Source organism: Triticum aestivum, chromosome 3B, assembly GCF_018294505.1.
Source record: "Triticum aestivum cultivar Chinese Spring chromosome 3B, IWGSC CS RefSeq v2.1, whole genome shotgun sequence".
NCBI classification, from domain to species: domain Eukaryota; kingdom Viridiplantae; phylum Streptophyta; class Magnoliopsida; order Poales; family Poaceae; genus Triticum; species Triticum aestivum.
In genome coordinates, this window is record NC_057801.1 from 188496170 (window position 1) to 188511527 (window position 15358).

Consider the following 15358-nt stretch of genomic DNA (forward strand, 5'->3'; position numbering starts at 1 on the left):
CTTACGCGGTTGGGTGATTTATGGGACCCCCTTGACAGTTCGCTTTGAATAAAACTCCTCCAGCAAGGCCCAACCTTGGTTTTACCATTTGCCTACCTAAGCCTTTTTCCCTTGGGTTCTACAGACTCAAGGGTCATCTTTATTTTACCCCCCCCCGGGCTAGTGCTCGTCGTGAGTGTTGGTCCAACCTGTCAACCGCCGGTGGCCTCCAGGGGCAACTCTGGGCTGGCCTACCGGAAGTTTGGACAATTCGGTGTGCCCTGAGAACGAGATATGTGTAGCTCCTATCGGGATTTGTCGGCACAGCGGGAGGCTTTGCTGGTCTTGTTTTACCATTATCGAAATGTCTTGTAAACCGGGATTCCGAGTCTGATCGGGTCTTCCTGGGAGAAGGTCTATTCCTTCGTTGATCGCGAGAGCTTATCATGGGCTAAGTTGGGACACCCCTGCAAGGTATAATATTTCGAAAGCCGTGCCTGCGGTTATAGGCAGATGGGAATTTGTTAATGTCCGGTTGTAGATAACTTGACAATAGATACGAATTAAAATGCATCAACAGCGTGTGTAGCTGTGATGGTCTCTTCTCGGCGGAGTCCGGGAAGTGAACACGGTTTTGGGTTATGTTTGACGTAAGTAGGAGTTCAGGATCACTTCTTGATCATTGCTAGCTTCATGACCGTTCCGCTTGCTCTCTTCTCGCTCCTATTTGCGTATGTTAGCCACCATATATGCTTAGTCGCTGCTACAGCCTCACCACTTTACCACTTCCTACCCATAAGCTTAAATAGTCTTGATCTCACGGGTTTTGAGATTGCTGAGTCCTCGTGACTCACCAGATACTATCACAACAGTTGCAGGTGCCGATGATACCAGTGCAGATGATGTAACCGAGCTCAGATGGGAGCTCAACGAAGATCTTAGTTGTTGCTATGTTTCGTTTCATGTTGATCAGTAGTGGAGCCCAGTCAGGACGATCGGGGATCTAGCAGTTGGGTTATCTTCTTTTCTTTTGGCTTCGTCCGTAGTCGGACTATGTGTGTACTCTGAATGATGTATGAATTAAATGTTCATCGTGTGAAGTGGCGATTGTAAGCCAACTCTTTATCCCAGTCTTGTTCATTACATGGGATTGTGTGAAGATGACCCTTCTTGCGACAAAACCACAATGCGGTTATGCCTCTAAGTCGTGCTTCGACACGTGGGAGATATAGCCGCATCGTGGGTGTTACATGGGTTCTCTCACTGTCGTCAAGATAGTTTTTATCAGATTTCTTGGAGACCAACAGGGATGTCTCACTATCTTGAACCTTATCTGCATTACTTCCTTTACCATTGCATAACGCGGTACTGTTCTCCAATATTTTGTCTGCATTCTAAAAGAGAAACAAGCAGACACATCACAGGTTTACCATGTTGTATATGAAACTAATTTTGGTAAATGAGTTCAGTAGTAAAGTGGACAGGATAACAGCATGAAACAAACATATATCTATGTACCATGGTCACTTTATGGTCTATATCATTCTAGTTTTTGTTGCCAAATCAAGATAGAGACACAGTTCAAATAATATTTGTTCAAGACAAAACAGAATAGACAGAATATAAGTGTGGGAAACTATAGAGCAATAACAACACTTGTAATGTGCATGACATGAGAACATAACTGTTTATTCAATTGAAACTGAAATCAACATAGAGCAGGTTACAACAGCAAACCAGTTAAAGAAACAGGTTTAAAACATACCTGTTGTGCTATTGGAGTTTCAATTCCATCCTTCAAATTTGAAAATAGTTGGTATGAGTAAATACAGTAATGCAAGAGCAAAGGAGTATGAACCATAGCTACAGAACCTGACCTGAGAACAAATCTTCTTCTCCTTTAAGCGTTGAGTTGGGATTCGGAGTGGTGGCCCTCGTGCTTTGGGCACTGCAGTTCCCTTACTAACTGCTCGTGTTTGGGTGCTCTATGGTGGAGACGGTGCTATGTCAACTGGAACTAGGTTACTATCTGCCAGGGTTGGGGTTAGAAGGGGTGAAGCTGGTTCTCTGTCCAACTGGGTAGGGGTACAATCTGCGAGAGTCTGGGTTATGTGTGGTGGATCTGGTCCTTGGGCAAGTACAACCATGGTTCTATCTGCATCAACTGGTAGCACTATCTTTTCTGAAGACCGTGTTGTTACTCCCTTAGATACTGCCATCACCCTCTCCAATTCAAATGGCTGATAAACAAGAAAATTAATTGAAAGTATAGACATTGTATGATAGACAGGTGCAATGGATAGTGGGGAATAAAAGAGGGCATGAAATATTTCACATTTATGTTGTCTAACCAAACAGGATAGCATGACACAATTTCATATATATGATGGCTAACTAAACAGGATAGCATGACACAATTTCACATTATGATGGCTAACTAAAAAAGATGGAAAGACATAGTTCAAAATATGATGACTATGTAAACAGGATGACATGATATAACTATATAATGTGTTTATTAAATAGGTTGGCATGCCATAATTCACATACATTCATGGATAGAATGACATAATTCAAAATATGATGACTGTAAACACTAAACATGATGAGATGATATAACTATATGATGTCTTTATTAAATGGGTTGCCATGCCATAATTCAGATAGATGATGTGTATGTACTATGTAAACATGATGGCATGATATAATTCAAATATATGATTTATATAATAAGAAGTAAGCAGATGGCAATCCATATATGATGTAAAAACTAAGCAATGCAAGACAACATGCATGACATGGGTAATATAACCCTGCCAAGTTTGAGCATAGACCTCAGGGGGGGAAATAGGACTAGTCATCAGTCTCTGCATCCTCCTCTGAGGAAGTCTCTGTAACCAGCAAGATGTCTACTTCAGCAGGTAGCATTGTTTGCTCTAAATACCTTGTTTTCACTCCAGATACTTCCATCACCGCTTCAAATGGCTGATGCACAGGAAGATTAGTTGAATATACAAACGTTGTCGACAAATGGAACACGTAATACAAAAAAATGATAGCATGATATAATTCACATACATGATGATTGGCTAATAGCATGGCATTGCATAATTCACATATATAATGCCTTTGCAACAAGATAACATTGCATAATTCACATATATAATGTCTTGCAACAAGATGGCAATGCATAATTCACATATATGGTAATTAGACACTGCACATGTGGCATTCACACAAAGCATGTCCAAACTAATCAAATGACATAGCAATGCGAGACACCATACGCATGATATGAGCAACATAACCCTGCCAAGTTAGAGCATACACCTCGGGGGGGGATAGGACTGGTCATCTGTCTCTGAATCCTCCTCTGAGGAGCTATCCGTAACCAGTGAGATATGCGCTTCGTCAGATAGCATAGTCTGCTCTGCAGACCTTGTTTTCACTCCAGAATTTGCCATCACTGTCATGGAATTGTCATGGCAGATGTCCTTAGTGTCAGGACTTAGTCGCGAGGCCAACGCATCTATGTGGTAGCTTGAGAGGGGTTGAGCGGAATCGAGAGACGCAACACGCAAGACAAGGATTTAGACAGCTTCGGGCCCCGGGAAACATCATCCGGTAATAACCCTACATGTTGTTTGTGGCTAGGTCTCATTATGATCATGACGGAGTCGCCGATAAGCCGGCTCTTTGTGTCTAGCCCTAGAGATTGTTTCTTCTTCTCTGTCCCTATTTTGGGAGCCCTGCCCCTCCTTATATAAGTTAGAGGGGCGGGTTACATGTGGAGTCCAAATAGGATTAGGACTAGCCTATCTTCTACTACAAGCCGGATACAAGTCCGGGTCTTGATTCCTTGTAAGGGAGATATTCCTCATGCCTTTCCTCTTAAGGCGGCCTACCATAACGTAAGCCGGCCTTCCAGGCCTTGAGCCTCCTGGGCCACCGGGTCTTGTCGCTCCTCTGATCCGCTTGCTAGGTCACACATAAGTCACTAGGATCGGGCGGGTCTTTAGTGAGTCGCCAAGTCCGTCCGGGTTATACTTCCGGCCGGGTTACACCGCGGGGTATATCCCCGACAATCACCGTGTCAAATGGATGATGCACACGAAGAGTAGTTGAATGTACTAACATTGTTGACAAATGTAATATGTAATGAAAAAAAGGATGGCCTGATATAATTTACATATAAGATGACTGGATAAGCAGGATGGCATTGCAAAATTCACATATATGATGCCTGGCTAAACAAGATGACGTTGCATAATTCACATAAACGATGAATAAACTAAACAGATGGCATTCGCACAAAGGATGTCTAAACTAAGCAGATGACATATTTGATGTATAAAGTAAGCAATGCAAGGCACCATATGCATGATATAACCAACATCAGCATGCCAAGTTAGAGCGAAGACCTCAGTGGGTAAATAGGAGTTGTCTTCTCCTTCTGAATCCCCCTCAGAACAGATATCTTCCTCTCGATTACAATCCTAAATGCGTGGAGGGGGCTGCCTTTGCGCCTACCATGGAGCGACGTCTGCATGAAATTTTATTGCCACTCAAGGCTCGTCTCTTTTTCTCTACATGTTCAGTTCCATTGTTTACAATAACTTTCATGCATAGGAATAAAACATAGTGAGATTATGTAAGGAGTGCATGCAGAAATCCAGAGTGATGGTAACAACCTGTGGATAGACTCAAAACCAATAATAGCAGGCAGATAATGGCTTTAGTTAAAAAATATAGATAATGGCTTCTTTACTGTTTGTTTCCCACCCAACATGAAACTCATAGTAGACACCGGAGGTTAACCAGATAGTAGATAGATACTATTGATTGCGGCCCCAATATGTACCCCACAACCATTTAAAAACTCAAGTTTGACCATTACTTTGGAGCTGACTCAGAGTCTAATTGGTGAACAGGATGATAAAGTAGCATGTAATATTAAGCGATGCATAACGTAAGCAGTCACGAAAGAGTGTGACCTCTCTTGCGGACCTGTGTAGTCCTCGAGGTCATCTGCTCGGTTGATTATGGTAATGCAGTTTTCATGGCTGCTAGTGGCGGGGAAGAAGATCTGAGGCGGCGAAAGACAGTCTGGAGGCCGGATCCCTGCTGTGCTGGACCCTTCTGTCGTTGGAGCAGCTGAGTTGGGGTGGACGATGGCACAGCAGGAGTGGGACAAACCACGCAAGGTTTTCTTTGACAACTATGTGTAAGAGAAGTAATTCTATAAGGGCTCGTTTGAATTGGAGGATTCCAACAATGCAGGGATAGGAAATAGACAGGAATAGGATAGGAATGCACGTGCAATATAGAGAATTTAAAAACACAGGATTTCTGCCAATCTGGGTGTTTGATTCACAACAATTAGAAGATCAAAGGATGTAAAGAAGCATGGTGAGATTAAGTCAAACCACAAGAAAATGTATGGTTATAATGCTATTATGCTACTATCTCTTAGGCTTGTGCTTCATGAATAGGAATTTGAAAAGGAGGAGAAGTGGAAATTAAAATTCCTACGTTTTTTCTTTCAAGGAGACACTAAAGGAACAAATCCTACAGTTTTCCTTTGCTCCATTCCTTTGAACCAAATTCATGAATAGTAGTACCATAGGAAACTTTCCAATTCCTATGTTTTTTCATTCACTTTTCCTTTCAAGCACTAGCGATTCTAGTAGGCAGGCTTGAGCAAGGAAAAGCCTACACTAAAAAAATGTTTTTGTGCTACTTCTATTACTTTGGACCCAGGCCACTGCCCTACTAGCTCAACTCCCAGGGCCATCAACAAATGCACAGCTCAACCCGCAGATATAAATAATGATGGCGTTCAAGAGAGTCCATCATGGATAGCTAAGTTGCCTGGTACCTCACTACTTGTCATATAGTAGGATAAAATAATCGTATTTCCCATTACTACGTGTGCTCAGTGGACAATATATATAACATGTAGAGTAAAAAAGAGATGCAACAAGTGTACAACCTCTTTGGCGAAGCCATGTCGATCTCAGCATGATTGGGTTGGCCGGTGAGGATGCTCCGGCTGACTTGGCTGTCGAAGGAGGGGAAGAAGATCTTAGGCGTCTGGAGATGGAGCCTGAGGTACTGCTCCGCTGTGATGGAGGGTTTCGTTGTTGGAGCAGCGCCGGTGAGTTGTACGATGCCGAGGCTGAAGCTGGACAAGAGAGACAACATTAACCTGAGTGGAATTCTAATAGCATCTCCAATACATGACGTAAAATACATAACCACAAAGTGCTAGATGTAAAATACATCAGCCACTCATCTCTGAACTTAACTGTCGAAACTGAATTTAACTGTCGAAACTGAACTTAACCGTCGAAATTGAATTTTGCTGTCAAAATTGAATTTTACTATCGAAACTGAACGCACTAGCAAGGTGAGGCTACACGTCAGTCGACTGACTTTTTATCTCTGGTCAGTCGATTTTGCAGCCGTTGGATACGAAATCAAGGGCCTGCAGTTCATCTTCAACCTCCACCCCCCTGAGCCGCCAGCCACCACCAGCTAAACAGAAGCCCCCCGCCGCCCGCAGCCGGCGGTGCGCCGCCCCGCCCGCCCCGAAAACACTCCCCACCGCCGGTCCGCCACCGCCCCGGCCATCCCTCTAGCCCCCCCCCCCCCGTGCCGAGCTTTTTCTCCGGCGATCCCCATGCAACCGCCCCCACCCTGAACCCTAAGATAGATAGTGGGGTATCTCTCAGGCGAGCCCCCCTCCCTGCTATGGCTGGTTCTTCCTTCACCCTGGCGAGCCCACCCCCCCTGAAAATCGACTGACACAAAATTCGATTCAGTCAACTGAAGTGTAGCTAAATTGGAGCAGCATCGCAAGCAAGAGCAAGACCGAGAGCAGCAGCGCGAGCAATAGCAATAGCAAGAGCAGACCAGGCAGGGGACCGAGAGCAAGAGCAGAGCAGCAGCGCGAGCGAGAGCTAAAGCAGCAGTAGCACCTACTGATGTGGATGTCGCCGCCGAGGGATCGGTGCCATGGAGGAAGTGGCCGGCGACGTTGTCGTGGATGGAGCTGCGCTGTGTCAGCTCGGGACCGAGCGCCGACAGCACAGTGAGATCGAATCAAGAAGAAAATGCGGCGATTAGTGTACAACCTCTTTGGTGGCACCGATTAGGCCGCAGCTTCATCCGAGGAAATGGTGATGATGATGCTCTTCCGGTGGTGCAAGTGAAGACGGTGGTGTGGGAATGGAGGTGGCGCGGAAGACAACGGGAATATCGGGGCAGCTCCTTGGAGGTGGAGGACGGGGTGGCTGAACCGGCGGGACGACGAGATCAATGATGAATCCTTATCCGGTACGGTGGATGAGGGAGGTCGAGGTGTTGCTGTGGACGACATCGTCGGGGAAGAGGCTCCGGCTAGGTGGCGGATGGATGAGGGTGTGGGGCTTCGTCGCGGGTTTTCGCGGCCTCGGTGTACGAATGGGTGGGCGGATGGGATGGGAGTGGGGAAGATGCGCTTGTCCGAAATGTGGGGTAAGTTACGAAAGTACCGCCACCGATTTGAGGTGGTTCTTTGGGTTCATGGGTACCACGGGCATTTCGCGTGTTGGGATTTCACAGGAGGTGGGAGTTTTTGTGCGCGTTGTAATTTCGGAATAGCAAGGCACGAGTTGAGATAGAGGGAGTTGTCGGAGCACAACGAGACAAAGATATATCTTAAATATTTCGGGCTAACAAGACGTGGGTTGAAATTTCCGGACAAGCCTAACGTGTACTGTACCATACAAATGTCATTCAAAACTTTGAATTCATGTTATGTTCAATTAAAATATTTCGCTACCTGTATAATGCATGCAACCTACTACTCAAATGAATCTTTTAGTGCATTCCAAACGTATATACTACCGCTTCAATATGAACTAAATTTAAATTTGTTTCTCTATTTGAATAAGATCTACATTTATGATTGTTGTGAAGTTAAAGCATTTGAATTCATTTCTCTATTATAATAAGATCTACAATCATCATTATTGTCAAGTTAAACCATCGTTTGTGTATTATCTTCACAACACACCACATGATTAGTCTTGAGTTACATCTGAACTATGTGTACTATATGAACTTGAACTCGATTTGTTGAATCCACTTTATGTTGATTTCAAATCACATTACATTTCTAGCTCTAGCTAGATCTTCGTAATCTAAACCATGTCTCATATGTATAATGTGTTTATCACATTATGTATGGTGACCCGCCCCCTATGCCTACAAGTATTTAGATGTGAGTTGCAAACACCACACATGACCACAAATTCAAATAAAATGTGAGAATATTTGATATATAGTATTGTTTGGATTGTTCGATATTTAGTTGTAAGCTGCAAACGCCACACATTATCACAAATTCAAATAAAATGTGAGATTGTTTGATGTATAGTATGGTTTAGATTGTTCGACATTTAGCTGTGAGTTGCAAACGCCATGCATTACCACATTATGGTATAACATGTGCACAACACGCTTATCATCGCTATATTCATGCATGCATATGTTTAAAACACTATGATCTCCTATTCAAATATATGAATCCACTTTCATATCAAATTATGATCTTTGTTAGTCTCTTACACCCACAAAATCCTCTAACCTTTGTAGCTACCACTAACTTTCTCTCATGCATGCACACGCCCTCCTCGCCCTCCCCCTCCCTCGGCATTCTATCCACCGGGCACATTCATTTTTTTTCTTTAGGTCGTTCTCCCAAAGTCTCCACAACTCCTTTCCGACACACACCGACCGATAAACCTCTCCAGGCGATGTCTGCCTACAACATACACACGCACCTTCAATCTCCTCCGTTATGCGTCCTTGCCTCGTGTCTCCCATACGGTCACACACACATGTAAACTCTCGCCCCTCTTTTCATCGATCTCATAACCGCACACTCCTCCCCCTATCTAGCTAGTAGTTGGGCCTCTCGCACCACCTCCTAGCTCCATTCTCTCTGTCTATCCGTCTCGCTGGGCCTTATTTGCCTCTAACAAATGGACGTACACCGACCGAGCTCCCGCTATACATATAGCTAGCTAGATCCTTATAACTCGTTTTACCCACACGTCGGTCGATCTACCTCATTAGTTATGTCTCTCTTCCTCCGACAAACAACAATTGATCTATCGATCTAGTTAGGTTTGCTTACCAAACACATGGTTCCCCTTCATCATCCATGGATGCGTCCCAACAGATCTATCACGCACAGGCACACGCAGAAATACATCCCACTCTTATTGATAACATTGCAGTTCCACCCTTAGTTTATCTAGTAGGCCTCTCCCACAATCTTCGAGAAGAAACTCCATCACCCATCCAGCACTCTACCCCTCTCCCTCCCTCTCTCTCTCTCCTCTCTCTCTCTCTGTGTCCCATCATATTTCCCATCCTTCAGTTATGTATGGATGTCGACCGATCTCCCTCAAGACATAGCTGGGTCTCTCCTTCTCAACACATATACGAGTCGTTCTACCTCTATAGTTAGGCCTCTGCCTACCCCTCCCCCCACCCCCACCCCCATCCCACACACACATACAACGATACATCGAGCGCTCTAGTCATGTCTCCTTGCCACACACAAACTTGACCTACGCCCTCTGACATTCCGGTAGGTCAGTCACCCTATATCTTTGACTTGCACACACAAACAATTTAGATGGCTCTCTTCATCGATCTCGCACCCACCCACTTGATCCTCTCTTCGACTCTATCGATATCTATGACCCCTCCCTCTCTTCTCGTGGATCGCCCGACCCTCTATATATGATATGGATAGGCCTCCATTTCACATACATTGCATGCAAAATTTTGTTTGAGATGTCATTGACACATATTCCCACAAATACATTCACGAAATCACCCCCCCCCAAACAAAAAACACTCACGAACGCGGTTTGTACCTCTCACACACACCCACGTAGGTGGGGTACGTGCACGAAGAGAAGAGGTGCATGCACGGCGCACGTACTCCTGTCTCTTTCCCAACAACACCCGCGCGGGTACACGATGGAGCTCATTTCTGTATGAAAAGGCAGCCCACGTGGTAATTTGGCACGTGTACTGGTTGTCCACTTGGTGGAGGGAGGATCGTCTACCATGGGTGAACAAACAAATTGCAACTTGACGCGTTATGTTAAAAAAGAGGCAAACCATGTGGGGCCTACCTTAGAGGCAAGGCTCTATACACTGGAGTACTTTTGATGTGTCCCGTCAACTCGCAGAACGAGGAGAAGCTTGCTTAGTACGCCGTCTCCCCCGCCCATAGGCGCGATGGCTCGCAGGATGAGGTGAAGCTTGCTTAGTACTGTACGCCTTACGCCCGCTCCCTCGCCCACGCGTGCGGTGGCTCACAGGACGAGGAGAAAAATTTACTACTCCCTCCGTTTACTCTTCGTCCCTACTACCTTGGTTATAGAGATTATATCATATTGTTTGGAATATATATGTCCTTTAGTAGATTTCAATATGAACTACAAGTACATACTCCAAACACTGATGTATATAGACGTATTTTAGAGTGTAGATTCACTCATTTTGCTCCATATGTAGCACTCTCCCTCGCCCCTCGACCCTCGCCCACGTGGTGGAGTGCAACAATTAATTTGGTCTTATATAGCCAGAACGATATATACTGCACTACCATTATTGCTCGACTTCCCGAAGAGGCATAGAGCCAATCGCAAGGTTAATATTTTGGAGATGCCAAGCGCAAGGTTATATGACAATGAGTAGTAGGTGCCGCGTCATTTATAAATGAAGTTTTTTTCTTTAGTGGCATGTATGCAATATGATAGGTTCGTAAGGAGAGAAAAGGAAACCGCTCCCTATATACATAGTCAGGGCGGGCCAGCCTACACGGTTGCTTGCTGGGGTTGTTCTCTTCACACACTCTCGCACAAAACGACTGTGGCCACATCTCTAACATCCCGGCGGATCACGTCCGCTGGGGGAAGGGGTGGATGCTTAGTGTAGATGTGGTCGCCGCCGCCGACGGTGAAAACCCACTATCGGCACGTCCCGATCAGGGGTCCCTGACGTTCTCTCTCACAAAGCCGGTGAGGTCTCCTTCGTCCCTTGCTCACTGTCGCGACGCGGGCAGTTGTCGCCTCCCCCCACCCTCCTAAAGGTTGAGCAACGCCCGACATCCCTCAGGTACAACTCCCTTTAAATCCGGCTTGCACCACTGCTCCAGCTGCCCACATCACTCCATGTGGATATTTCTCTACTTCTTTGCCCCGCACATACCTCTACTGGCTTCTACGTACTGTATTTTTGTGAGTTTATGCCTCATCAACTAGTCCCAGTAATCTTACTCTAATCACGCTTCTTCAATTTCTTTGCCACAGGGATGCTCATCTCGATTTTGGTGAAACTGCACAAAATGATCCGATGGTCAAAACGTTGCAAACTTCATTTTTTAGGAAGTTCGAACGTTGCCAGCAAATTGAAGCCTGGTTAGCGTTCACGGTTCAAGGGCTAGGGACTGCATGGATCGTTTTTTTCTTTAGCTGCCTCTGTTCCAAAATAAGTGTCAACTTTAGTAGTAGTACAACTTTGTACTAAAGTTTGCATAAAGTTGAGACACTTATTTTGGAACAGATGGAGTACATATTTGCTATGATCTATCAATCATTGAGATGCAATAGCATGCATGTTAGTCTCCTTTGTATTTGATGAAATGTTGCAACGGGCAACCTTGGAAGCAAGATACAAGTAACAGAAGCTGGAAGCTTCATAGCATTGTACAAATTTATCTTGCTGATAAATTACAGTACGTACTATACTAGTACTTCCTCCATTCCTAAATATAAGTCTTTGTAGAGATTTCACCATGAACCACATGCGGATGTATATAGATGCATTTTAAGTGTAGATTCATTCATTTTGTTCCGTATGTAGTTCACCTAGTGGAATATCTACAAAGACTTATCTACTACTCATTCCTTTCTAGTTTATAAGGCTCAATTAAAAAATCTCACCAACCAAGGTAGATGGTGAGTGGTGGAATACTTTTTGTAGTTTGCAAAAGCACCTAATTAATGCTCTTGTGTTTCTCAAAAAATTATGTTTATCAATGCATTAATTGCAATGCATGCATGCATAAAGTACATGCATTGGTCAATTTTCTCTCAATACTTGCATGCAATGATTAATGCACCTTGGAATCTGAACATGTGATAGGAAACAACCAAATTGAGCCTTATAAAATGGAAAAACTAAAATTTTGAGATAAGCCCTATAAACCAGAAAGGAGGGAGTAGTAATAGCTAGCCCCCACTACTAGGAATTCTCTATCCTCTCCTTGAGCCACATCATCAAAATTAATGTAGTCGTTAGATGAACTAAATCAGTCCATAATAGCCGTCTGATCTAGACGTTGAGAGGCTCAGCACTAAGGCACATGCAAGCATGCAGAAATACCGTGGCATGCATGTCAGTGGGTTTTAAATCGCATCAACATGTCTGGATGCAAGCATGCACCGGTAGCATGCATGTAAGTGAGCTTTTAATCCCATTAACATGTCAAAAAGAAAAATATAATCCCATCATGCAGTAGGAGTTGGCTGGTCTTTTTTCCTTACGTGGGATGATGGGAGTTTTTTTAGTTTGGCTACCACATTTGTCATGCGGTTATAGAGTTTTTTTAGTTCTATGAAATCGATAATTTTACGCAGAGAGATATACGGCTGTTCTGCGGCAACACGCGGGGACTCATCTAGTATTTAGGAACGGAGGGAGTACTATGTAAAGAGTTAGGTGTCGCACGGTGTCCAGAAAATATGGTGATAGTGTGAGGTGGGACATGTAATCACTAAGCCTACGTGTTTTCACTGCTCTTGCACTCCTCCGCTGTAAGAATGGAGAAAATTGTAATCTTGTAGTACCTCCTTTCGCCGAAAGAGTGGGACATCCAACAGTCCTACCAGCTCAGTAATAAAGACCAATGAGCCGTCAAATCACATAGACTCGGCAGTAAGTTGGACGGATGAAGCAACCATCACTCTTGCGCCAGTGAGAGGTCGTGTCCGCTCTGCCCGGGCATGAATGCGGCATCGATTCTTTGGAGTGGTGCTGACCGTTTCAGGCGGGAAGCGCGCGCGGGCGATGGAGGGGCTTTGGGTGGGCCAGGTTGGTCAGGAGCAGGCGTGGCAGCTGTCCACATGTCCCTACCTGACACGCCGGAAACAAGAGGATGCACCAACTCTCACGGCTAAAATCGTACACTACAACACCATCTCTCTGTAGGAGTAGGTCGATTTGTCGCTCTCTCTAACACACACATGTTGTTAAACACACACACACACACACACACACACACACACACACACACACACACACGCACCTTGGTCCCGCTGCACCTTCTAGCGTGACTTATTACACCTAGACGGAGGGAGTAGTAAGTATGAGATATGGTGGCACACTGACTTAGGTCGAATACAAGTGCCCAAAATTGTGTGCATGTTATAATAAGGATTCACTTACAATAGTACGTGAGTGAACAGAGGGATCAATTGGACACTGTTCCCGAGCAGTAGCGAGATGTGTGAGGTAAGATGCACCACTGGTGCTTTTAATTTTTCTTATTAATTTGTTTGTTTCACCCTCTGACTGGTGGGACCCAATGTACTACATGGAGAGAGGTAAGGTGACTAAGGCTGCATTATTTCTGCACCACTGTGGATAGTCTTACCACCAAAGCCACATGACATGATTATGATTTAAATCCCAATGACTCCCACACACACACACACAAACACAAACACGGCATGCTTGTCACACAAATGCAGGAATGTATAAAAGGTTATTTTCCTCTCATTGAACATAACGAGAGGGTTGTGTAGCTGGTTAGCATGTTCGCTCATCAAACTTGAGGTCTCGGGTTCGATAACTACACTTGAGCATAATTTGTGCCAGGAGGATTCTTTGACTAGTCAAAATGGATAGATACGGAGCTATACGATCTCGTAGTGACAGTATAATCACCTTATCACATATAAGCTGCAGCCTCATGCTTCACACACTCTCTCTAGTATATATATACACGCTAGAGACTCGGCGCTTGTAGTTGCTCTCTTCACACTCTCTCACCCTCTCCAGATCTAAACAATACTTCGTTGGCATATCTCTCCCCTCACTGCTAGTCAAAGAGCCGATAGGATCCGTCCGCCGGGAAGGGAAGGAGGCTTAACGCTGTCGTCGTCGGCGAGGGAGGGAATCCACTACTGGCGCAGCTGTTCACTTTCACCCAGTGATGGCGCGGGAGGGCCTCCGACCCCTTCTTCTTCGCCCCCGTCCCGTCGCCCACCGAACCACGCCCCAAGAACCTTAAGGTATAATTTACTTATTCCACATGCATTGCTCTAGCTGCATGTATACCATGAATCTAGGACATGGTTCAAAGAGGAAAGGAGTGGGGGAAAGTAGAATCTAGGACGTGGTTCAAAGAGGAAAGGAGTGGGGGAAAGTAGTGGGAAAAGGTTGTGTAGCATGAATCTAGGACGTGGTTCAAAGAGGAAAGGAAGGGGGAAAGTTGTGGGGAAAGTTGTATAGCATGAATCTAGGACGTGGTTCATAGAGGAAAGGAATGGGGGGAAAGTAGTGGTGAAAGTTGTATCGCATAAATCTAGGACGTGGTTCAAAGAGGAAAGGAAGGGGAGAAAGTACTAGTACAGACTGGCTATCCAGCACCTACGTTGGTCGAAAAGGGAAAATAATGAAAAATGCAGTACGCACATCTGTAACAAACTGATCTTTTGTTTTGGGGGACAAGGCTGTAGAGTTTGAGCAGGACTAGATTTATTGCGCTCACATAGGGAAAGGTGTCTAAAGATAACAAAACTGGGACCAACACAAATATGCTCCTTGGTTGTTTGCTCTTTGTTGCAACAGACTGTGCATCACCACAGTACATTGGTAGATGCACATGGTGCTGGTGTGTCCACTGTCCCGTGCAATCGTTTGTTGTTGTTAATCTAAGGCCCTGTTTGGTTAAAAACTCCCTAGCCCCTACCTGCTTGGTTCGAGGGACTAAACATGGACTAGAGGTTACTAAATGACATGCTAAAAGACCATGTTACCCCTAGTAATGAACTAATAGAGACAAGGTGCGATGCGTGGCAGGGGCAACTGTTGGAAAAAGTCCCAAAAAGACTCCCTCGGGGTCTTCTTTCTTTAGTCCCAAGTGCCCACTTTTAGGCCCTAAAAGGCCCACCTGTTTGGTTTAGATGAGACTGACACAGAGTTTTTTTAGTCCCTACACCAAAATGTCCATGTAAACAAACACCCTCTAATAATGCCGCTGGAAAATTGATGCAATGCCATAGTTAAAAGCAAATTACATGTT